Genomic DNA, 26,225 nt, shown 5'->3' on the forward strand with positions numbered 1-26,225 from the left:
TAACTCTAGTAGGGAAGTTGTTCTACTTACTAGCTGTACCATGTGCTTCATGCTACGTTCGCCCTTTCGGTCTCTTGGGTAAAAACGTCCCACATTTTCGTGACACTTTATTGGCACATGTAGACACTGGATTTAAAAAATGATCCCAAATTCGTTATCGCACCCTCAAGAACCTCGGATTCAATATCCATATTGTTGAAAACATAAATTTGAGCGGCGGCCATCTTGGATTTAAAAAATGATCCCAAATTTTTTCTCTGCACCCTCAAGAACCTCGGATACGATATCCATATCGTTGAAATCATAATTTTGCGCGGCGGCCATCTTGGATTTTAAAAATGATCCCAAATTCGTTCTCTCACCCTCGAGAATCTCGGATTCGATATCCATATTGATGAAATCATAAATATGCATGGCGGCCATCTTGGTTTTCAAAAATGATCCCAAATTCGTTCTCTGCACCCTCGAGAACCTCGGATTCGATATCCATATTGTTCAAATCATAAATTTGCGCGAAGGCCAGCTTGGAATTCAAAAACGATCCCAAATTCGTTCTATGCAGCCTCTAGAACCTTGGATTCGATATCCATATTTTTGAAATCATAAAATTTGCGCGGCGGCCATCTTGGATTTCAAAAATGATCCCAAATTCGTTCTCTGCACCCTCGAGGACCTTGGATTCGATATCCAAATTGTTGAAATCATAATTTTGCGCCGCGGCCATCTTGGATTTTAAAGAAACCTGCACGAAATAAGTCTCTATGGACTTATTTTTTCGTTTCATCGAGTTTGAAATCACAACGATTCTAAAGAAGTTTCACTTCAAAAACATACAAACAGACATAAACCATAGTCTCCAGTAGTAAAACCACATAATGCCAGACGATTACGTCACGAAAAAGTCCCTTTCCATGGCTACAGGAAAAAAGAGTAGGGAAAGCATCCAAACCATTCGGATGACAAATGTTCAAAAGGAAATCAGCCGCCTCACCCTCAGCAACGAGGATACCAACATATGAGATAGATGGCGCCACATGATAAGGAAAGCCGTCCCTGTGTTCCGGGATAAGCCGAGGTCAAGGAACTACAAAGGTACACTAATAACGAAATTTCTTAATGGAGCGAGCTTGTTTAGGAAAATCTTATGACTTATCCTTAGATCATTGACGACTGACGTACAAAAAATAACTAGTCTCCCCATTGACTAATAAAAGGTCGTCATTAATATCCGAGCGGCGTTGTAAATACGTACACATTAATTTATACATATAACATTGGATAAGGAGGAACAAACATAAACTTGTTATGCCAACTACTCAGCTTAGTCGAGTTAGTAAGTCTTTTGTGGGGCGATGTATATGCTTCTACAACAAGATCCCAGAAAATGTTCAAAACAAATGTATTACGATAACCAAAAGAATTGTTAAAAAACGTTTGTGTGGTAAAGGTTACTATAACATTAATGTCTATCTTGATGATTCCTCAGACTGGGAATGGAACGACCGCCCTCAGGCTATTAAATAATAAGTGTAACTGTACAACATTACATTGTAAACATAGTTTGATGAAAAAAAAAGTCCGCTGAGTTTGTTGCGCCCATTCTTCTCAGGTCTGAGGCATTCTTAATGGGTGGTAGTTTTGACTTTCAATAAGTGATGTCATATACTATTTTGAATAAAAATATTTGAATTTTGAATTTTAATTAAAACATTCATTCATATTAACGCCTTTGTACGGGCCAACGCACGTACACATCTTATTTTAGCACTTTTACGCCACATGCTAATGCATATGCTTAGGTTAATACTTAGGTCATTTAGACAGTAAGTTCGTCATCGGTAATCAAACACCCCGCCGGTAACTCATTTACATATCATTTAAGAATCTATCAGTTTATTTTATCTTTTTATCAATGTATCATTTTTACAGCTATCAAAGACTTACTTCTCTCGGACTTATCATTAAAGGTGTAACTCATACAGCTTTATTACGAGCCAGTAATGTTCAAAGTCAATAGACTTATCTGGAGTAGAAACACTACGTCACGCGCGAGACGGACGCGAACACTAGGCAAGAACATTTTGTTTTATCAATCGAAATGTAATTTAGCAAAATGATTAGAAACGTCAAGTTACTTACACAGTTTTGTCAATTAAAAGGGCACTTATCGGAAATACAACACTCCATTATTTTTGGTTTACATTTGTTGTTAATTGGACAGTTTTTTCACTGAACACTTTAGCAATGCGTGGCGTTGTATTCAAAGCGCGGTCGAAACGCAACTGAATGAAGACACCGCCTTATAGACGCGTAGGCAGAGTATGAGGGATTGGGGTATAGGCTTAGTTCTGCAGCATGTGCGGTTAATAAAACAAGACAGTTAACCGACGGCGCGACTAGTATATTTTATTTAGTAATATGTCCGTCACCTGGTACGGTATTTTCATAGTATTAAGTCTTGAAAAAATAGTAAGAAAGAGAGAAACTAATGAAAAACAAAGTCTATTATTCTAAATATAATATTAGTTACAGAATTAAGAAGTTTTCATCTTGACTGTGGGTAAACTAAGCCATGGTTCTATCGATATCGTCTAGTCCAGTATAACCCAAACATTATTCTGCCTTGGCCCGGTAATATTCACACTGTCCCTTCTTTAACTTAAGTACTCGTAAGGGTTTTAGTAGTACTACATACTTCGGTATCGCCTATTTAGTCGAAAAGTTTTAGTGCGAAGTATGTAGCTGCCGCCTCTTTTTTACTAACGAATCCTTCACGAAAGTTCGCGGAAGATGACGAAAGTTTTATCTAAGGGATTTTTTTTAAATAAGGCGTAAATAGTGCAACCTGGTATTTTATTTTGATTGCCCGGTATCGGGTGATGACGCGGCAAATCCGAAACTCTCGTCTATTCGACAAGCAGACGACGTCGGTCATCTTCAGACTTCGGTCACCTTTGTACCCCCTCATGCCTGCACAGTTTGGGTAGTATCCAATCCCTATCTATGTTTGTGGCCTTGAGGAAAGCACTGCAGGCCACCTTTTTCAATCTCCCAAACAGAGCAGTTTCCTTGTATAACATTCTCCCTCCCTGTTTGCCCAAACCCATAGATCTTAAATCCCTTCTGTTCCTTTCATTCACCAACAAAAAAGTTCTAGATTCCTATATAAAATACATCCACTCACAAAACATTAAACTAATCGATTACAGCCCAGCTTTTGTTCTTTTCTGTATGTATGTATTTATTGTCTGTATGTTTTATGATGTCTATGTATTCACTGATAAACCAGGTAGGAAATTGAGGAGTAAGTTTGATATAAAACAATATTTCAACACCTCAAAAAAGTGGTCGCCTACCTACGTTCCCCAAAAGACAGTATTCCATATTAGTGCCTCGGGGTCTATAAAGTTTACAGCAGCTGCGGAAGCTCCTATACCGGACAAACAAAAAGTGCTATTTCTCAACGCGTTAAGGAACACATTAGCGCACAATAGCCGAACACTTGCTAACAGCCGGTACCAACCATTGGATCGGTTTCACAACCCACGAGTGAGTTCTGCTGAACGCCAATACATCACACGACTTGTTAGAGAAGCTATAGAAATTAAAACGCATAGTAACAATTTTAATAGGGAGGCTGGTTTTAGGCTAGCGCAAACATGGAATTCCGTGGTCTCTCTCTGCAGTACAAATGCAACAAAAAGATCTGAAAGTATGGACGTCGTCAGTAGAGAGGGAATCAAAGACAAAACCGAACTAGGTGCCGAGTGGACAGATTGATGTGCTATTAGTGTCAAGTGTCAATGTGTCAAGTGTTTCACGCCGCCTCCGCAGTCCAGCCGCGACCACGATTCATCGGCACCAAATCAATAAAATATATATCTTGAGTCCCCGTCATAATAATTACAATGCCTATAAGTATATTGTATTGTGTCCGTTTATTTCATCGTGCATATCGAAACTACACTGTACGTCAGAATACGGTCTGCTAAGGTCCCATTTTTATACACTGTGTCGATTTCAGTCTTTCAAGAGTCATTTCGCTAACATTAAAGTGACCCCAGTTGTCATAAAACAAGAATTGAAGTTGAAGTTGACTAAAGCAACTGTAATTGTTGGGAAAATATCATTGCTTGTAGTGGTGTCGTGAAGCGGGTCGTTTTCAAATATGATCGGGGGTAGCGATGGCTCAGTGTCAGCCCAGGTAGGTTTGTAACTACACACATAGTTATAGGTGAGATGTGCTTGTGTCGCACGCGCGACATGACGAGGCGAGAGGTGAGAGCGGGGCCACGGCGGGAGAACACCGATTCCAAAATAATAATAATAATCGTAACAAGAATTAGATTAACTAATTTGATTGTAGAAAAATACGCAATTCGTTTTATGCTTTTAAGTGCACTATATCTATTATTGCACTATACCAAAAGGTAAAGGTTTTTTTGTTGTTTTGTTAACAATTTCTTTTATTGGTCTATTCTCTAACTTACTTCCACCAACAGTCTGGAGTAGACGTAGAGTAGAAGTCTTCACAGCTAGTAACTTACATAGTTTTGATACGTACTTATATATTACATAGTCACAACTGATGCTAAACTTAGGTATGTATAATATTAATGAGCTAAAATGAAACAAAACCAACTAAAAACGTTCTAGATCTAACACAGCCACTTTCTGGAATAAATTACCGGCTGCTGTTTTCCGAACAGATACGACTTAGGCACCTACAAGAAAAGAGCATAATCCCACATTAAAGGCCGGCAACGCATCTCTTGACACCTGTTATTGCGGATGTCCATGGGCTGTTGCCTCACCTCTCCCCATCTCGTGAGCCTCTTGCCCGTTTGCCTCTTGTTATATAAAAAAAAAATTGAGTACTTATTAGGTAGCATAAATTTTCAGAAATACAAATAAATATAATTTTGCACCCAAGGTATATTATGTTCATTCTAAATTATACAACAAAGTCTAATAGGCCTAAAGCAAACATTGAAATCTGTTTGTACAGTATGGGGAAGCGCGGTATTAATATTTAATTAGCTTCATTAATTCAAATGTGAGAGCGTGATGGAGATGTGATCCCGCCACTGTGGGAACGAGATGCACAATGTTGCAGGTTTGTGAACTGTAAAGGCATGTTCGCAGCACCGTTGTGAACTATACAAAGGACTGGGTCACGGGGGACTTAGTGGAAATCTCCCCAGTTTTAGGGTGAATTTATTACCGAAAATTAGTTGTGGTCTCAATATATCTTTAAATATATCGCCGTCGATATATCGTCGAAGAATCGTCGGGTATCCAGTACTCTGTGAGCTGTGTAGGCTTGATTCACTGACCTCTACTATATACCACTGGACTGGCGGCTGTCAAAGTGCTTTTGTGCCTGTTTGTCGCCATTTTTGCGTTGTTCGACGTCTAGCGAGAGTCTGCGCTACTAAAACTACCGATGACAACCTCAGCAAACATCGACAGATGGTGGGAAACTATTTACAAAAAAAATGTATAGTTTTGATTCTGGAATTATAAATAACACGGAAAACTAACGAAATTAATTCAAAATGCAAAAAAACATATTATACGTCAAAATTTGTAATCTGGACGCTCGCGAGTGGTGCTTCAAATAGGCACAAAACGTTTGCTGATTACTTTTTGCTCAGTTACTTCACATTTATCACGTGGATTTTATTGAAGAGCTGTATGACTTAATCTCAGCCGCCCAATTCTTTTCTCCACCAACTTCCATCAACCCCCGCACAGCAAACTTGATCATGTTCCTCATTATGTTATGTGATACGTTCCTCCACCGTGTGGTTTATAGAATATTCTAGCATGTACTACGAAGCTTGCAATCATTGAACATACTTTAAACAAATAGTCTCATAATCGCCTATTTAAAGGTCGTCCGTAAAAATGTCCGAGTACCGTTGTGTATACGTACCTATTAACTTTTAACATTAACAGATATACAGATAACATTAAACGTTAATTCAAATTAACATCTTCCTTCGTTGCAGTAATGGTCTTTTATGAAAATAAGGGACGAGACGAGCTGGACGTTTAGCTGATGGTAATTGATACGCCTTACCCATTACAATGCAGTGCCGCTCAGAATATTTGGGTTTTTCAAGAATCTTACAAAAAGCATCTGTAAATAGTCATAAAATGTTCACAAGTGCGCAAAAGCGTCAAAATAAATTACGTAAGTAGTTAAAAATACGTTAGTGTATGCTACAGGGTTGCAGAGACTCGCGATATGCAGGGTACCGTACTCCAAACTTCCCTCCTCAATATATTCCTTAATATTATAGTAACCTTTTCCCATTAAAACAGTTTTTATATATGTCTTGAATGTTTTATCAGGCAATTCTATTATATGTTGTTATACGCTCATAAGAAGCTCATTGATTGTGGTGCGAAATGTGTGAAAAAGTCCGACGTTTCTTTGACGTTCCTCCATATATCTACATTCAGAATGTAGAATTTAGTGTATGTACATTATTAGTATAATTATTTAGTTAATTCTATGAAAGTAACAATTGGTTAGAATGAGAGAGGAGGACCCTGCCTACTGCTGCCGCGTGTATGAGAGAAAGGGAAGCCAGACAGACTGGCGCCGTTACGGGTTACGTTAGGAAGCGGTTTAAATAAGAAGTTATTCTTTAAAAATACACATGGGATGCTCATTTGTACAGGATGCTGGCTAGATTATGGGTACCACAACGGAGCCTATTTCTGCCGTGAAGCAGTAATGTGTAAACATTATTGTGTTTCGATCTAAAGGGCGCCGTAGCTAGTGAAATTACTGAGTAAATAAGACTTAACATCTTATGTATCAAGGAGACGCGCGCAATTGTAGTGCCGCTCAGAATTTTTGGGTTTTTCAAGAATCCTGAGCGGCACTGTAATGTAATGGGCAGGGCGTCTCAATTGCCATAAGCTGAACGTCCTGTTCGTCTCGTCCCTTATTGTCATAAAAAATATATGTACGCGATAATGTTATTTTCTTAAATGTTATTTTCTTAAACATATTAAATGTTTAAGAAAATTACATTGGTTCCAAAACTGATTAAATAATTATTGTATACTGTTATAAGAAACAATACAATATTTGCATAAATTTAATTAAATGTATTCATATTATGATGACAAATAAAATTAAATAGAAAATACATGAAGGATAAATAAAATGGGCAAAAATAAAGCAGGGTCTGGCAACAATAATGAATACAGGCCTCGTTCCCGCCCGTTTCAGCCGCATTTCAGCTTTCAGTCGTCCGGCACAGCTCGAGTAGCGAACTCGGGTCGGCGCGATTCAAACACGGAAAACAATCGAATTAATTCGATTTTCGAACCAATTGTTACATCGTGTGGCTAAGTTGTGATATTGTATTCTGTTATTATGTCGTGTTAGGGTATCGTGTGGGATTTCTAGGAGAAAATCGCATTTCCGCGCGGGTGAGTATGTCATTCATAATTTACTCCTGATTTTGTGAAGTGCTTAGGTCTGTTGCAATTTAAAAGCACGTTGAGAGCTTTGAACAGATTAAAAAAAATAAAACTTTTTTTTATTGATAGTATTAAGCTACGTAAAAAGTTTATATTTTTATTTCTCAACAACGATTGGGAGTCAATATAGATTGAATGAATTTTAAATAATTTATTTTATTTATTTTTTACATTCGTACATTTTTACATTCATGAATATTTTGAATCTTTTATACTTTCGACCAATTCGCTTGTTTGTTTCAAAGTTTTTGCTATGAAAGTGAAATTATAATTTAGCGGTTATGCAATGAAAGGCAATTTACGTTAATTAATATAATTCGAGAAGAGGTTACAAACACCTCACACAATTAGCAACTATAACTTTATATGTATTAAATTTAGTGGTAAAATAACAATGAAAGTAGAATAAATGCGTTAGAAATCATAGCTTTGAAGTATATATAATAAAATATTAAAACAATGACATAAGAGAGAGAGAGCAGTAAAAGAAGAGTTGGTAATAGTTATTTATTTATTAGAAAATTTATACGTCTAGATAAAGCCTCTGGCTGCTAGACAACCGATGAAAACAGGCCAGGTTTATTACTTTCGTGTGCGTGACAAGTTACGTCTTAAACTCGTAAATTTATGCAACTTTGTGTTAGTGTGCGTACATTGCTCAAAATAGAGGTTTTTTTTTATGGAATAGGAGGACAAACGAGCGTACGGGTCATCTGTTGTTAAGTGATCACCGCCGCCCACAATCTCTTGCAACACCAGAGGAATCACAGGAGCGTTGCCGGCCTTTAAGGAAGGTATACGCGCTTTTTTTGAAGGTACCCATGTCGTATTGTCCCGGAAACACCGCATATGGAAGCTCATTCCACAGCTTTGTTTTTTTTTACCGCCACACATCCAGATGGTGGGGATGATATCCTAACTTGTGGCGTGTCGTGCGAAGGTGGAATTCGGCGGCAGGAATCAGGTTAAACAGCTCTTCGGAATACTCCCCGTGATAAATGCGGTAGAAGACACACAATGAAGCGAACGTCTCTACGCAACGCCAAGTGATCCAGCCGTTCACAGAGCACTGGGTCCCCGACAATCGAGCTGCTCTGCGTTGCACGCAGGTTAACTGTTAACCTCAATTTTTTGTCGAAATTTTCACAGCTGTCGTGTTAGTAATTGGTAAGAAAATGTTGGGAAGGTTTCATCATGAAGGGGGGATGGAAGTCACGATCTGGTCGCGCGACAAGAGAGTATCTCTGAAAAATTTGATGCTACAGGAAGAAGTCCGACAAGCGCTTCAGGCCCGTGGCAAATGAAAGCCTGTCATCACTGGCAAACCCAAACCCAAAGACAAAAATCAATTAAAAAATCGGGAAGTTATTGTTTTTACCCCGTTTTTCTAAAATTGAGTTTTCATCAGATCTCGGCGTTTTAATGTCGTAGGAAGCTTCCCTGAATATTCCCGTGATGGTGTCCGTACCTCTGTATGTTTGTTTGTGTGTGTGCGTGTGTTAAACTTTACCGATCGATTAGTTATGACGATCGATGATCAAAAACTAATAAGTTCTTAACATCAAAAAACTACGACAATCGCCATCAAGCCGGACAAAATCGGTTGATTCGTTCGTGAGTTATCGTTGACGAAAGAAAACCGAAAAAAGTGTTAATGTGGTATTATTCGAAATTCCGAGTTCGATCGATTATTGAAACTCAAAGGATTCTTTATGAGCCTCAAAAAACTGCGTCGAAACCGCGTGAAAATTGGTTCATTAATTCAAAAGATATAGCCGTTTGAAAATTCAAAAAGTAGCGTTTTATTAAACTTTTATCAGACATGATAAAATTATATAAGTATAAAAAAAGCGCGTACACCTTCCTTAAAGGCCGGCAACGCTCCTGTGATTCCTCTGGTGTTGCAAGAGATTGTGGGCGGCGGTGATCACTTAACAACAGGTGACCCGTACGCTCGTTTGTCCTCCTATTCCATAAAAAAAAAATGTTTTTAAAATGTTTTTTTCAGATTACAGACTTTTGAGCTGGAAGAGCTCAAAATTGCAATATGTATGTACAATTTGAAGCGTTAAGGTATGGAATTAGCAGGAAGTTGCACGGAAGGCCTTTAGGCTCAACCGTTTTCCTAATTTTTCAAAGTCAAATAAACTTTATTCAATTAGGCTTAAACTAAATACTATTTAATCGTCACTATAAAAATTTCTTTTAAATTACTTAATCTACCATATTATGTTGTTATTATTATTATTTTTTTTTTTATGGAATAGGAGGACAAACGAGCGTACGGGTCACCTGTTGTTAACTCATCACCGCCGCCCACCATCTCTTGCAACACCAGAGGAATCACAGGAACGTTGCCGGCCTTTAAGTAAGGTGTACGCGCTTTTTTTCGAAGGTACCCAAGTCGTATCGTCCCGGAAACACCGCACAAGGAAGTTCATTCCACAGCTTTGTAGTACGTGGAAGAAAGCTCCTTGTAAACCGCACTGTGGAGGACCGCCACACATCCAGATGGTGGGGATGATATCGTAACTTGTGGCGTGTCGTGCGAAGGTGAAATTCGGCGGCAGGAATCAGAATTCAGTAAAAGTAGAGCTCTTGAGAAGAACATAAAATAAACTCAACGGCCACTGTTCTCAATCAATACAGTATTGAAAATGGCTGTTATGTTTGGTATATTACAGCCATGCACCTATGGCTATGCAGCACCTTACTAACTAGTTTGTAAGGTGCTGCATCTAATATATCAATCGTGTTCAAATAATATCAAGTATGATAGTGTATTTCATAGAAACTAATAAAAAATTAACTGTTTAAATATATATTAACGCATATTGGATGCATTAACCTTTAGAGCTTGAATTCAATGTTTGTGTAAGGATGCTTTGTGGACATGATTATTAAGATTATAAACATGTAATTTTTTTCAATGTTTCAATTTCCAGACAAAAATCATACAATAAAGGCTTAAAATCTGTGCAATTATAACTAAAATATCAGTCAGGGCGTTATCTTAGACTCGCGCCAAATGTCGGTTGAAAATAAACAATGTAATTTGTACATATTTGAACAAGATACATCTGCGTGTTATTTTAAATGTATTTTTACATTAGATGGTTACATAAAAATATATCTCTCAACTCCGGCTCATCTCGTCCTACTGAAAACGTTTACATTGAAAGAAACATCGTGTTAAAATTATACATATTATAAGTAATTTGAAAATAATGTACATTTAGTCAGAATACTTCGTAAATATAAGTTACGAAGTATTCTGACTAAATTATTATGTATATATAAAATAGGCGTATAATTTAATTAAAGAATCTATGTATTTTGAACTGAAAACTTCTAAAGGCGCTCTGTGCACTTTTCTGTCGGTATTGATTGAGACTAAACTGTCACGCTCATTTGTGTAATGCTCATTTAGCTAAGTAGTCTGTCGGTAAAGTTAGAGTCTACAATTATAATTATAATATTAAGCCATTTATTTCATAATCCTTATTTTACAATCAAAATAATAATTTAAAATTCTTAAAATCTAGTGTTAGTTTTATTTAACGTGACCAAATTGATTATTTTTTCTTATATAATTTTTATTATGCAAGATGTCATCTGCCCATCGGTGATTTGGTCTACCAGTGCTTCTTTTACCTAGTGGTACTTTCCATTTAGTGGTCTCTATTGTACACCTTCTGTGTAGCGCGCAATATGGCCAGCCCATTCAATTCAAGTTTTCAAGTCAGCCATCTCAACGTTAGCGCGTGTCGCGTGGTGCAACCACAATAGATACAGACCCAAAAAAAAACCGTGTGGTGTCTAGGGACACCGGATAGGAACGAAGTTCCTTATTTTAAAAATATTAATTTTACTGATTTTCTAAAAAAAATGGACAGTTTCCACTAAATTCCACCGTCCAAAATAAAAATAAAAAAAGTGTGTGTGTACTTATGCATGCACGCAAGAAGTTATACTTTTTTAGCGTAAGAAAACAAATCCTTAAAATTATTTATTCGTCGTGCTATTCTACGTTTGTAGAAAGAACTACATTGTAAAAATCGTGAAATAAATTATTGAATATTAAGGAATACGGCTGTATTGGCTTGAACCCTTTGCCTGTCCTAATAATAGACGAAGAAACCAAACAAAATAATTAATGTCGCAAACGTCAGATCATTTCTGAAAACTTTTATGTTTAGATGTCGTTGTGCGCGCGCAACGTAATAATAGTCAAAGAAGTTTATCTTCAATAAAATCAAAAACTGTAAACGTCATTATGTTTTGCTTTTATGTCAATGTAATTTTGCAGTTATAAACCTATTTAAATATGATTTACATATTCGTTTATTGTATTTTGGTTTTGTTAACAATGCTCTAAATAAATAAAATAAACAATCAATGTAATTTGTCAGAAATGTGTCAAATTGTAACTTGTCAATTATATAATTATGTTTATACTTATATAAAAAAGTTTCGTTACAACTTTTGGTCTAATTTTTTTCCGTCTAGCCCTCTTTCGCAACGCGCGATAAGGAACTTCGTTCCAATAATATATCGTTGGATAGGTCTAGTTAATAAAAGTTTCAAAACGTTTTTATTTTAGTATGTGTCGAGTTTGGGTGATCGGGCACCAACTGACGTAACTTGGACATGTGAAGGAGCCACAGTGTCGTTGCAAGTCGCGTCCCACACCAGCGCCCTACGTACCCATGATAAAACTTAAAAAGATACTTTCATTAAAAGAATGTTATATCATCACTGACACCTGGTATGTATGTTATTTAAAATTAACGTAATCCCTACGTAATTTGCTATGGAATGAATATAGTTAAAAAACGTCTTAGCCATTGTTGGCTTGAAAGTATCTGCTATTTAAAATAACCAGGCGTTATATTTTTTGTTGTTGTGTTTCGATTTGAAGGACGCGAATAAAATTACTGGGCTAATGAAACTTAACATAATGGATAAGGAATTAACTCAGAATTTTGGGTTCAATTAAGAGTTTTGTAATTGTATTGTGCAGATTGTGTCACTTACCAAGAAAGAGCATATTGTCGTGCTCGACTCATAATTTTTTTCTCATAAAAGAAATAAATATGCCTACAGATACTATCCTCTATATATATAAAGTCCTCGAATGGCGACCACGTACCGGAAGACGCAGTGTTGGTAGACCGCCCACAAGATGGACCGACGATCTCAACATCGCCGGAATACGTTGGGTGAGGGCAGCCCAGGAACGATCGTCGTGGAAATCTTTGAGGGAGGCCTTTGTCCAGCAGTGGACGTCTTCCGGCTGATGACGATGATGATAGATAGATACTATATTTACTTCGTATACATCAAAATCGGTGATCCAAAAGCTTGAACCGCCACATATAATATACCAATGGTTTTTAGAATTTTCGAATTCAGGTGCATCTTTTATTTGACGCCTTATAAGGTCGGCAACGCTCTTTTGATTCTTGTAGTGTACGGAAGAGTATGGGCTCCGGTGATCACTTATCATCATCATATGTATCACCATTCACCAACAAGATCCCAGAAAATGTACAAAACAAATGTGTTACGAAATTCAAAAATACTATTAAAAACGTTTGTGTGGTAATGGTTACTTTTTAAATGACTTTCTTAACGATACCGCAGATAGGGAATGGAACGACTGCCCTCATTCTATTAAATAGCATGTTTTACTTTACAACATTACATTGTAATCATATTTTATATTAAAAATAAGAAGCCCGTTGATGTTTTTGCGCCCGTTCTTCTTGGGTGTGAGGCATACTCTTTCGATTAGTGGTGACCCGACGGGTGGTAGTTTTTGACTTTCAAGAAGTGATATCACATCCTATTTTGATTAAAAATATTTGAACCTGAAAATATATGTATGCTCGTTTATGTTTATTGTATAATAAATATTTCAAATTCAAATATTTAATTCAAAATAGGAAGTGACATCACTTATTTAAAGTCAAAAACTACCACCAATTCGAACAAGAATGCCTCAGACCTGAGAAGAATGGGCGCAATAAACTCAGCGCGCTTTTTGTTCATGAAATAATAATACTACAATATATATGAAATAAGCATGAACAAAGTCGGATCTTGCGACTAGTGGTCGATACAGTGGTATATATTACTGAGTAACTTTAATGACCCGCAGGAACCCTCTCAAGTTAAACATGGTTTTGTCGCCGGAACGATTAAAGCTTTTGTATTTAATTAAAAGCTTAGGGTACATATCTTGGGATAACTTTGTAGGGAAAACTTTCCTGAAAATTAATTAATAACGCTGTGCTACGATTGTGTTCGTATTTTCTGTATATAATAAGTAGAGTGTGTGATGAGATTTAAGGTTTAAGGCTTGAGACAAAACTATGTCATGGTAAATAATATTGCTAAACACTAATTATTTTTTTATGAAAATAAGGGACGGGACCAGCAGGAAGTTCAGCTGATGGTAATTGATACGCCCTACCCATTACAATGCAGTACCGCTCGGGATTCTTGAAAAACACAAAAATTCTGAGCGGCACTACAATTGCGCTCGTCACCTTGAGACATCAGATGTTAAGTCTCATTTGCCCAGTAATTTCACTAGCTACGTTTGTTACTAGCAGTAATGTTTACAGATTACTGCTTCACAGCAGAAATAGGCGCCGTTGTGGTACCCATAATCTAGCCGGCTTCCTGTGCAAAGGAGCCTCCCACTGGTACTGTACTATGACTACTTATAATTTTAAATTTCTTAGATTATTAAAAAGTATTAAACAAATATTGTATACAAATAAAACTTGAAAACAAAATTTTATGAACGATGAGCAACTCGAACCCGCGACCTCTGGCGTGCTGTACCAGTGCTCTCCCAACTGAGCTAACTGTTCGAGTGACGTATCGTCATAAAATCTTGTATGTTTTGTTCAACTCTCAGGTTGTGGCTTGATCTACAGGATCTACTTTACATTTGATAACCTGCTCAACCCCAATTTTTACATATTTAGAAATTGACTTGAGATGTCGCTCTTGTAAATCTAAACAAATATTGTATATTTGTTAAATAAATATCTTTATAGAGAGATATGTACAGGGTTGCATATATATACTTCTTATTGTAAGCTTAGCCAGTTTAGATAAATTCAAATTACAAGAGTTCAATATATATTTATTAAAATTTGCAAAAGTATAATTTCTTACATCTATTTATTAATTACTGTTGAATCTACTAATTACATACAATTTTGAATAGTATCTTAGTTAGAAATAACAAAAAGTTATAATATTCCAAGTCTTAGGGTTACTAGAGCGGCATAAGTACGTAGGACGTACGAAAAACGAGCGAACTTCACTCTAATCTTGATTCACAAGTCAAGAGCTGAAACGTTAACTAGGTAACTACGTCTTGCATTGTCAACACCGACAGAATACGGAGTTTCACTCGAATATTATTTCTATTCATTTAAGTAACTTTGAGCTAACGATCAAAGCTTCAACATTAAATGTTTAAGTTTAGAATTTAAAAATTTTAATGTTATTTTAGTGATATTCAGGTCTGCTGAACTTTTGTGAATTCGTCATTTTGTATCATATGCGTGTTTCGTAAAATAGTCGTAAAGATTTGCAGAATAGTAAATTTAAGCAACTGAAAAATGTAATGTAAGCTATTGCTACGAGTTAGTAATTTGTGAGTATGTGACCTATTACCTAATGAGCCCAGCCGAGACAACCAAAAAAAACGATGTTCTATTAATGATTCTGCGCGCATTAATTTACGAAGGAAAATTGCGTGCTCGCTTCGTTTCGTGTTTTTGAATAAAAGTTAAATTACATAGCAGACGGTAATGCACTGGTTTGCTCTGCACAGGGTTTCCTAGTGAGCCATCCAGAGGAATTTAAAACATTAAAGGTGCCTCTTTGTGACTTATAAGAAATCATCCAAATGATTTGAGTTTTCTTTAGTATATCTGCCAATATTTGTCTTTAAACAATTCGACACGTGTTTCGTCTCTACACGAGGCATCCTCAGGACGTGTTGTCTCGCCAAAACCTGGCCAACGAATCTGGCACGAGACTCAGATTCTTTCGATAGTGTCGAATTGTTTAAAGACAAATATTGGCGGAATTAACACTAAAGAAAACTCAAATCATTTGGATAATTATGGATTTCCGCAAAGTAACGCCTACTTCAATAAATTTATTTATAAGAAATACAAATAGTATTAGGAAGTAATGTTTGTAATTAAAAACAAATTATAATTAATAATGAATAAATATAAGCGAATAATAATTTTTAAGCAAAATTTATTAAGGAAATATTTGTCGAATATATATAGGAATTAGGAACTTCGTCCTTACGGGTGTGATAAGACATCATACCATTTTTTTTTAGTTTTAACAATAGTATAGAACTTGCGAAGCTTTAGAACAAAATATAGAACCATTAAATAAAACACTAAGACCAATAATCCTGGTTTAATAATTTGCAACTTTGAGATCTTTTTTATACGCTTTATATTAGCTTCACCTGTATGTTTGTATGTTTGTAACCGACTTCTTTGCGCACGATTTAGACCCACTTTAAACGGCTAGATTTCGTTCAAACTTTGTAGATTTATCGAGGACCGATGACCTTACACTAATTTGATAGAATTATTCAATTTTTCAATTTACAAAATATGATTTTTGTTAATTTATATAATTTTCATCTATAGTCGATAAGGCAGGAATTGATGTTAAAGTACTTAATACTTTTAAAAACACGCTTTTATAGAAAATTTAACTAAAAAATGAAAAATAAATAATAGTTAAAAAAAACTAAAAAGCACGCTTTATATAAAATCCAACTAAAAAATAGAAAATAAATTTAAATTGGAAATAGTGTAAAAAAATATATTTTACTGTAAAAAAAGCGCGTTTTTTTAACTATTATTTTTCTGGTAGCTTCGGAGGAAATTAATTATAAAAAACTGGCCGATCCGGCCCGCTTCGCTGGGCAAATTTTAAAAGGAACTAAGTTAATGAAGGAACGTTGGAATTCGAAAAAAAATCTTCGCATCGAGTGGTGGTAGTTTCATGTCGATACGATCAGTGGTTTAGGCATGAAAGAGCCTCAAACAAAGACCATTATCATTATATATAAAATTCTCGTGTCACAATGTTCGTTCCCGTACTCCTCCGAAACGGCTTGACCGATTCTCATGAAATTTTGTGAGCATATTGAGTAGGTCTGAGAATCAGCCAACATCTATTTTTCATACCCCTAAATGTAAGGGTGGTAACACACGAAAATTTTTTTTTTGAATTTTTTTGACATTTTTTTTTTTAAATTTATTGGATTATGAGTCAGCATTAAAAAATACATACAACTTCAAATTTTTACCCATCTACGATCAACAGTTACTTTTGTATCGCGATTTTAATATCGGCAATACAACGTTTGCTGGGTCAGCTAGTATATATATATAGATGAGGGGCTTGATGTCAATCATTATGCATAATATATTCTATTGACAGTTTATTAGTAACAGTAGACTTATTTTCAAAATATATATTTTACTAGCTTTTACCCGCGACTTCATACAGGTTCAGGGGCTTAGGCGTGCAAGACTAACCACCAAACTTACATTCACTTTTATAACATTAGTAGGGATGTTACATTACACATTGTTCATAATATAAACTTATTGTAATTATTTTTGTTTAGTTTTCTATTAAAGCATATTATTTAATATTTTTTTTATTTTTGCCTTTTTAGTCTTACAACGGTGATAATATAGGGTATCGGATTTATCCAAAAAATCGTTAAATGTAACAATTCGGGAAACCATAATGGTACAGACCACTTAAATTACTGCATTTCCGTCGGTCCTCGATAAATATTCAAAATTTCAAATAAATCCGTCGTTTTGAATGAGTCGAAAATCACGTTCAAATATTGAGTTTAACATACAAACAGACATCAGAATTTTTAGGTTTTTAAGCTATTGCATAGCTTTTATCGGGGGCCTTGAGCGTGGAGACCGAATCTAGAAATTCCGTAACAAAAATAACCTAACACCCCACTTACTACATGTATATAGATATTTCGCCATGATCATTACAGTTGCCGTGGTTATCACGTATCCTTTTAGTGCAGGAGGTCCCAGGTTGGAGCCTGGGGTTACGTCTTAATTTTTTTTTAATTTCTTTATTTTTTTTATCACGGTTTTTTAATTTTTATTATTATTTACATTTCTCCGAATCCAAATTTGGACGAGGTACAGCATTTTATTCATCGCACTTTACTGCCAGAGTACACAGAAGAAGGGTCGAAAATACTTGGTACCAATGGTAATAAATTTCCACTTAGTTTGGCTGGCGATTTCAACATTAACTTCGCTGATAAAAAATCAGAGCGGTTGACAACTTTTCTTTCAAAAATATTGAATTTGAAAATGAATAATGATCCACAAGAATCCACAACAAAATATGGGAACACCATTGACGCGGTATTTTCCAGATATTTAGAAGATATCAAGTCTGAAACTTATGTTTCTTTTTTCAGTTACCATAAACCTATAGTTTCAATGATAAATATTCCTGAATATATTTTAAGATAATAAAAATATTTTGAACAATACTTACTTCTCATTTATTTAATAAAAGAAAAAAAAAAGTTTTCTTATCGGTCCGCGTGTGTGCGCGTGTCTGTGCGTGTGTGTGCGTGTGTTTGCGTGTGTGTGCGTGTGTGCGTTTGTGTGCGAGAGTGTGCGTGTGTGTGCGCGTGTGTGTGCGTGTGTGTGTGCGCGTGTATATACGTATGTGTGCGTGTGTTTTCGTGTGTGTGCGTGTGTCGAGTGTGTGCGTATGTGTGCGTGTGTGTGCGCGTGTGTGTGCGTAGGTGCGCGTGTGTTTGCGTGTGTGTGCGTGTGTGTGCGTGTGTGTGCGTGTGTGTGTGCGTGTGTGTACGTGTGTGTGCGTGTGTTTGCGTGTGTGTGCGTGTGTGTTACATAAATACGATATTAATCCTCATCATTTTAAATAAGTACGATATATTTTTACTTCTTTACACCATATAAATTAAATGAGCGAATGCTCATATTATAATTAATATCTTAGGAGTAATTGCTTTGCTTAATTCAACATGACCCTCTCCCCGCACCGTCTTGCCTACTACAAACAGGGTAGTTGAAGGAAATGATAAATCAAAAAATACATTTTTGGCTTTAGACGACATTATTTCCGAATACAAAAATCATATTTTCTACACGCTTTATATTAGCTTCACCTGTTTGTTTCTTTGTTTGTTTGTTTGTAACCTGAGTGGGTTTGGGCGTGATTCCGACCCACTTTAAGCAGCCAGATTTCGTTTAAACTTCGTAGATTTATCGAGGACCGATGACAATACATTTATTCGATAAAATTATTCCATTTTTCAATTTGCAAAATAATACTTTTGTTAATTTATATAAGGCAGGAACTGATGTTAATTTTAAATTTCAAAATAAATTTTCTATTTTTTAGTTCGGTTTTTTATAAAAGCGTGTTTTTTTAGTTTTTTTTAACTACTATTTTTTCCATTGACAGAACAGCGTCTGTCAGGCCAACTAGTAAATTATAAAAGACCTTGGCCTCTGCTTAATTTACACATCAGAAGGGCACACATCTCAGGGTAAATATAACTCATTCCATTGGAACTTTCTTGTAAAATACGACTATATTTACTTGTTTATTCAAAAACGTATTTTTTTTACAAATTGAACGGTTATATTGTGAGGTACACATTCAAAATAACAGTATAAATGGAGAAAAATGTAAAATTTATTGCCAATTTAGATATAACGGAGCCTGTGTCAATTTTAGTTTGCCCACGTAGAATTTCAACTAACTTAACTTTTTAGTTGTGAACTCTCCTAGCTTTTTTTTCCGAGATTAGCGGGCACGAACTAGAGACAAACAGTATAAAACTATTTTCATACTTTGGTTACATGTGTACAACGTACATAAATTGTTCTTTCAAAATACTAAATTAACACACGCTTAAGCTTTTATAGTATATTACATACAAATACACTGTAACAAACAAACAAAAATATTTCTATTTAATAGGTATTGCATTACACTAGAAATAAGTAATTTTTTTGTAATTAATAACGTATAATTTAAAATACATACAGCCTGGAGCTGTGTGACACCTACTTGTCCCACGTCCCGCCGTACCCGTTAAGAACTCATAGGTGAGTAGTAAATCTTAGAATTTCAATTTAATATTTAGATTTGTGTCGCACCAAAAACCCCGGTGGAATGACGACCCGTGTGTATGTCTTGCTATTGCATAGCTTCTATCGCGGGCCTTTAGCGTAGTGATCGAATCCAGAAATTCCGTAATGAAAATAACCTAACACCCCACTTACTACATCTATATAGATATTTCGCCTTGATCATTACAGTTGCCGTGGAACAGCGGTTATCACGTATGCTTTTTGTGCAGGAGGTCCCAGGTTCGAGCCTGGGGTACGTCTTGATTTTTTTTAATTTATTGAATTAGGCGTTACTTTGCGGAAATCCATAATTATACAAATGATTTAAGTTTTCTTTAGTGTTAATTCCGCCAATATTTGTTTTTAAAACAATTCGACACGTGTTTCGCCTCTACACGAGGCATCCTCAGGACGTGTTACGCGTCTCGCCAAGATCTGGCACGAGACTGAATCAATTGAAAAAAAAAAAAAATCAAATTCAAGATTTCTATATTTGGTATTAAATTGTAACAAAATTACTTAAATCTACTTATTAAAGCAATTTACAATTCAGCCTTATATATGTAGGTATCAGAAAACTTATTTCTACAACCCTATCTACGTATTGAGGGATAAAACTTTATTATGCTTAAAAAACTAATACATGAGGTTTGGGGGGGGGGGGAATCCAGGAAACTGGGAAAACCTGGCTATTTGCTATTGATATAACGTAATATTAATCTATCACTTAACCTAATTTAAGACTAATGACTAGAACTTAAAAACTAACTTAAAAACTAAGGTGAATAAATACGTAGATCTGTATACATACATATATAATATATAAATATAAGAGGGGGGGGGGGTGGATTTTGGGAAAGGGAAGGAGGGAGAGGGAATAGGAGGCCAGTTTTCGCCGTTATTTAATTCTTATAACTAAACCAATTTACAATATATTGGTTTTACATTTATTCAGACCTAGCTAGAACTCTGTGTGCGTGAGTGTGTGTTTGTCTATACGCTAGTGTTCTGTGAGCTCTAACCAGTTGTGATGTGGTAATGCATGTTTATAACGTTTTATGCTGAGGCAGTACTCTGTGAGTGACTTACGATAACAAGTCGACCGGAGGGCGGGGTTTATTCCGTCCTTCAGTCGGCGTAGCCCTCTGTAGAAGCTATGAGATATCTCTTGTATGTGTTGTTCTAGTGTTGGGATGTTTTTCTTTACATGAAGTCGTTTAAGATTTGTACGCGGGTGGGTCCGGTAGGTGGTTTTAAGGGATCTATTTTGCACAGTTTGTAGTTTACGATAATTGTTTTGATTTGTGTTAATCCATACCGGACTTGCGTATGTCATGACCGGGCGTATGTACGACTGGTATAGTAGACGCTTGTTACTAGTTGAGAGAGTGGAATTCCTATAGAAAATGGGTCTCAACAGGCTCAAGGCAGTAAGTGCCTTAGAGCGGGCGTAATTAATATGAGGCGTGAAGGAAAGTTTCCGGTCGAGGATAAGTCCTAGGTATTTAGCCTGTGACTGCCATTCGACCGGGTGGTTATTAATATGTGGCTTTAAAGAGATATTGAGTTTACGGGAAGTTTTGTATGAGAAAAGAACCGCCTCGGTCTTTGTGTCCATTGATTTTAAGCTTCCACTTAGAGAAGTAGTTGCTTACACAATGTAGGGCTGTATTAAGGTGTGAGACTATAGATTTGATGTTCTTACTGCTGCACAGATAAGCTGTGTCATCAGCGTACAGGGCGAGGACCGTGTTCGGAGGTTTTGGGATGTCTCTCATATAGAGTAAAAATGCCCTCGGTGAGATGATGGAGCCCTGTGGAACACCTGCTACTACTGGATGTGGGGGGGATAAACTATTTTTGACTCTAACTCTAAGAAATCTATTCGTAAGGAATGGTTTTATTATTCTACAATATTCAAAGGGGACTTGTGCTTCGAATAATTTTTGAACTAAGGCATCATGCCAGACGGTATCGAAGGCTTTCTCAAGGTCGAGTAGAACCATACCAGTCTGGTGTCTCAAGTTAAATTGGTGTGTTATATGTTCGACTACGCGCGCCAGTTGGTGAGTAGTCGCGTGTGACCTTCGGAAACCGAATTGTTCGTCAGGTAGGTTTGATTCTATAAGTGAGTTTATTCTATTATTAATTAAAATTTCTAATATTTTACTTTGTGTGCAAAGTAAACTAATTGGTCTGTAGTTCGCGGGGGAGGTGGGATCTTTTCCCGGTTTGTGAATCGCGGTGATTACTGCTATTTTCCAGGACGAGGGAAAATAGGTAAGACGAAGGCACGCATTAAATATATTAACTAAGGTGTCTATTGCTTTTGAAGGGAGGTGTTTTAGAAGTATGTTCTGTATGTCGTCGTGCCCGGGGGCTTTTCGCGGTTTACAGGTTTTTAAAATTAATTTGACTTCGCGAGGTACAACTGGCGTAGGTGCGGTCGGTCCGTTTATTTTGTAAAGGTGGTCTAGAGACCGCGACACCTCGCGTTCGGTGTCGGGGTCGCTCAGATCCACGGTGAGTCTATGCTGTCGCTCGAAGTGTGTACCTAGGGCCTCGGCCTTTTCAGCGTCCGACCGGGCGGGGCCCGAGGGGGTGCTGAAGCAGGGTAGAGGGGTGTGTACGTTTTTAAGGCGTCTCGCGAACTGCCAGAGGGAATTGTCGCGGGTGTCAAGCGATTCGAGCTTTTTGTTCCATTCGTTGGAAGTGAGAGATTTTATTTTAAAAGATATTTGGTTTTGAAGTGAATTAATAATCGTGTTAAACCGACGCGTATGAAGTCTCTGTGCGTGATGTCGGTATTGGTTTTTTAGTTTGATAAGTCTTGTTATTTCGTGTGGAAGTTTGTTTGTTTGTTTCGGTGTGAACGTCGGGATGTTCGCGTTACGGGCTTTGATTATAGCGTCAGTCAGTGTTTGTATGGCGTTGTCCACTAATTCGGGACGGTGTAATTTTAAGGAGCCGGGGGAGGGGAGGGCTTCGTTAATATGTTTTTTATAAGTGTCCCATTTAGCATTACCGTATTTAAAAATAGGTCGCGAGATGCGCGGGATGAGGCTATTAATTTCGAAAATAATGGGACAATGGTCCGAGATAACGTCGTAAGTCAGTGGGTCTGTAACGTTTGTGATATTTTTGGCAAGGGTGAGTTGTAATTTAGCGGCAGAGTGCCTAGGGTTGGAGGGGAGGTGGGTCGCTTTGTCCGGAATCAAAATATTATATTCGTGACCTGCAAAGTGATTAAAAAGACGCGATCCATTGGAATTTGCTCGATTGCAATCCCAGTGTCTATGGCGGGCGTTAAAATCTCCGGAACAGATGACGGTGTTGCTGAGAGAGAGAGCTTTTGCGATGGCTGTCGTGATTCTACTGTCTTGCTTAGGGCAATAAAAGTTAACTATTGTGATGGGTGTCTGTCCGCGGTGAGACTCTAATCTAATTGCAATTATATCGCATATATCATGCTCCACCGGCGGGAGTGAATGATGCGATATATTTGTCTTGACAAAAATTGCGACGCCACCTCGGGCGCGGTTGTCTGTCTGTCCGTCACGTCTGTAGCAGGTGTAACCGGGAATTGAAAAACGTCGTGCGGGAACGAGGTGTGTTTCTTGTATGAGTGTAATGTCGATGTTGTGTGTACCTAGGAAATGTATGAGTTCTCTTTTCCTACTCACAATACCGTTTATGTTAAGCGACGCTACTCGTAGAGGACGAGCAGTGCCAGTCGGGGGAGGGGTCGCCGTCTCTTCATCCATGGATGCTCAGGAACTCGAATACTGTGATGATTTGCTCCTCGTAGCTCATGCTGCGGCGGAGCAGAGGCTTCAGCTGACCTGCGATTTTAATTAATTTTATGTTTTCATGGGTTGACATTTCCTCCGAGTCTGGCTCTTCGGTTGTTTTAAAGGCGGCTGAGTCTGTCTCAACTCTTTTAAAGCCACCTGGCATAGGGCCAGTGGGCCTAAGGCCTGGGAAGATTTGTCTTCCGGACTGGGTGCCCGTGAGGGGCGGCGGTCCGGCAGTGGACCGCGTTGTGGGTGGCTGAAGGCCCTGTGGCTGAAGGCCTGACGGTGACGGGGCGTTCCCTGTCATAACTGAGTTCCACCCGCGGCCGTTCGCCATGTTCGATTTGAACAGGCGGGGCTGGGGTGGTGCGCTTTGGCGGGTCTGGAAGCGCTCCTGGCGCTCCTTGACGGCCGCAAGGTAGATGCGGCGTTGGGGGCACTGGCGGTACGAGGCCGCGTGCTCTCCGCCGCAGTTGCAGCACCGGACTGGAGCCTCCTCCTTCCGGTCGCACTCCGCTGTGAGGTGGGCTCCCGTGCACTTGACGCAGCGGGCGGCCCGGTTGCAGTTCCGTTCTGCATGTCCGAATGTCTGGCACCTGGAACACATGGTGCCGTATTTATTATTTGGTTTATATTTGTAGATTCGCACCGATTGGTGGCAAATATATTTAATTTTCCTGAAGGCACCGATATCAGTGCTCTTCGGGAGCGTCACTTGGTACCTTGGTTCCAGTGAATCGCCCTTGAAGGCGACAACTTTCGTGGGTTTGAACCCCAGTTCTAGGAGTGCACTACCTAGCTCCTCTGCGGAGCTGTAGTACAGCCCTTGGACGACAGAAATGTGAGCTCTGTCGTCCTTATCAGTGTATGTGTGGAACTGTAAACGTTCCACACCTTTGAGCGCTGCAAGGGCCGATTCTTTATCGGCCTTAGTCTTGCAGGACAGGAAAATTAAAATTTTTAATGCCCGCGGCGATAAGCGCCGCTCGGCATCTTTCAAAATCAAAGTTCTCCTTAGAGATCACAATTGGAGTCGGCCTCGCCTGTGAGGGCTTGGCCGTTACCTTGGCTCCCGGTGTCTCCTGTACCGGGAGCGGCTTAAATACGTTGGCCGTCGCCAACAGCTTGGGGCGCCCATTGTCCGGGCGCGGCTTGGCCGCACGCCGCCGCGTCACGGCGATCCAGTCCGGCAGGCCGCCGTGCAGCCGCTGGCCGGACTCCTGCTCCGGCGGCGAGGCCGGGCTGTCCATGTCCATTTCGGCGATCACCTTCGCCGCGGGTTGCTCACCGGGGCTAGGGCAGCCCCTCTTCATGTCCTGCGACACAGAGTTCAACACACTAATTAATAAACTGCTTCGAAACCGTTAAAAAGCGCGCCAAAGGGGCGCGTGTAATTAAAAATACTCGGAATTGTGATTATAAGTTCAGCAAAAACCAGCGCGCAAACACGTCTCGTCCGTTCAAGCGCAGGTAGCGGAATCGCCAATCGACCGACTGAATCAATTGAACCGGAAGCCGCTATTTTATATCCTCGTCCCATGAAATGATGCGCTATGATTGGTCGGCTGTTGTGACGTATTACCCCCGGAAGAGACACGTAACAAAAGGTGATGGGACTAAATTTGTTTGTTCATTCAACAATGTAAACATGTTATTTTTGTGTTTTATTATTTCTAATTGCTCTAACACATTTAAGCGAAATCCTTTTTCACATGTATGTAAGATATGAAAATTATTATTGTTTCCGAGTGAGTGACCTGTATCAATTAAATGTTTCGCGAAGTGTGATTTTTCAGGATGATTATTCCTAAATGCGGCAATATGTTCCTTTAATCTAGTTTCGATATTTCGACCTGTTTGACCTTTATATACCCCGTTACAAGTGTCACAACTTAGTTTATAAACGCCGGATTTTTCGGAATTTTTTAATCAATCTTTGCCATTACATATTCGACTGACATTGTGATTCGTTCGGAAGGACACATTAATATTGTTTTTCCTAAATATTTTAGCTTATTTTTTCTGATATTGGACCAATATATGTCAAACTACCCACATATTTGGTATTTGATTGTGGTGGGACGGGATAAAGTTCTGAATTAATTAAATGTTTTTGTCTATTTTTAATTAATTTGTTCACTAACGTTGGTGATCACTTAACACCTGGTGACCCATACTCGTGCAGTGAAAAGGGCCATTAATGTATGGTTGTTCAAAATTCTTTTATCATCATAATATGCTCCGTCTTGAAGCATTTTAAGTCTGTAGATCTTAATAACGCAACACTTGCTCAGTCGAAGAAACATTAAGCATTATGAATTATGAATGCTCGAGCTCGTAAACGTAGGTATAATACTGGCGCATACTAATGTCTTTTGTTATAAAGTACTGTTTGTTTCGAAAGCAATTTACTAGACGTAATTTGTTGCTGGATAAATATAGACTTAAGCCGACACGACATCCTATTGGAAAATTATAATTTTAGGGGTGGAAGTATAAAATTATCATTTTGTGCTGATAGATTAGAACACTCATTATTGTATGATAAAATAAAATTATTACATAAAATAGAATAATTATTATTATAGTCGAAGTTAATAAACCCTTGGTATTGACTGATTGATTAAAAACGTCAAGTTAGTTGGTTACACGATTTTGTTAATTTGAAGGGGCACTTGCCTGAAATACG

General features: G+C 37.8%; 1 protein-coding gene across 2 annotated transcripts in view; it reads left to right on the plus strand.

Annotated features, from left to right (window-relative positions):
- Positions 1-7,282: 7,282 nt before the first annotated feature.
- Positions 7,283-26,225, plus strand: part of LOC126970970 (inactive dipeptidyl peptidase 10) — a 193,052-nt gene continuing 174,109 nt past the window's right edge. For both annotated transcript variants that reach the window (XM_050817125.1, XM_050817126.1), the window contains exon 1: positions 7,283-7,455. The gene's annotated coding sequence lies outside the window, so the exon portion shown is untranslated. The remainder of the gene's footprint in view (positions 7,456-26,225) is intronic.

This window comes from Leptidea sinapis, chromosome 22, assembly GCF_905404315.1.
Source record: "Leptidea sinapis chromosome 22, ilLepSina1.1, whole genome shotgun sequence".
Taxonomy (NCBI): Eukaryota; Metazoa; Arthropoda; class Insecta; order Lepidoptera; family Pieridae; genus Leptidea; species Leptidea sinapis.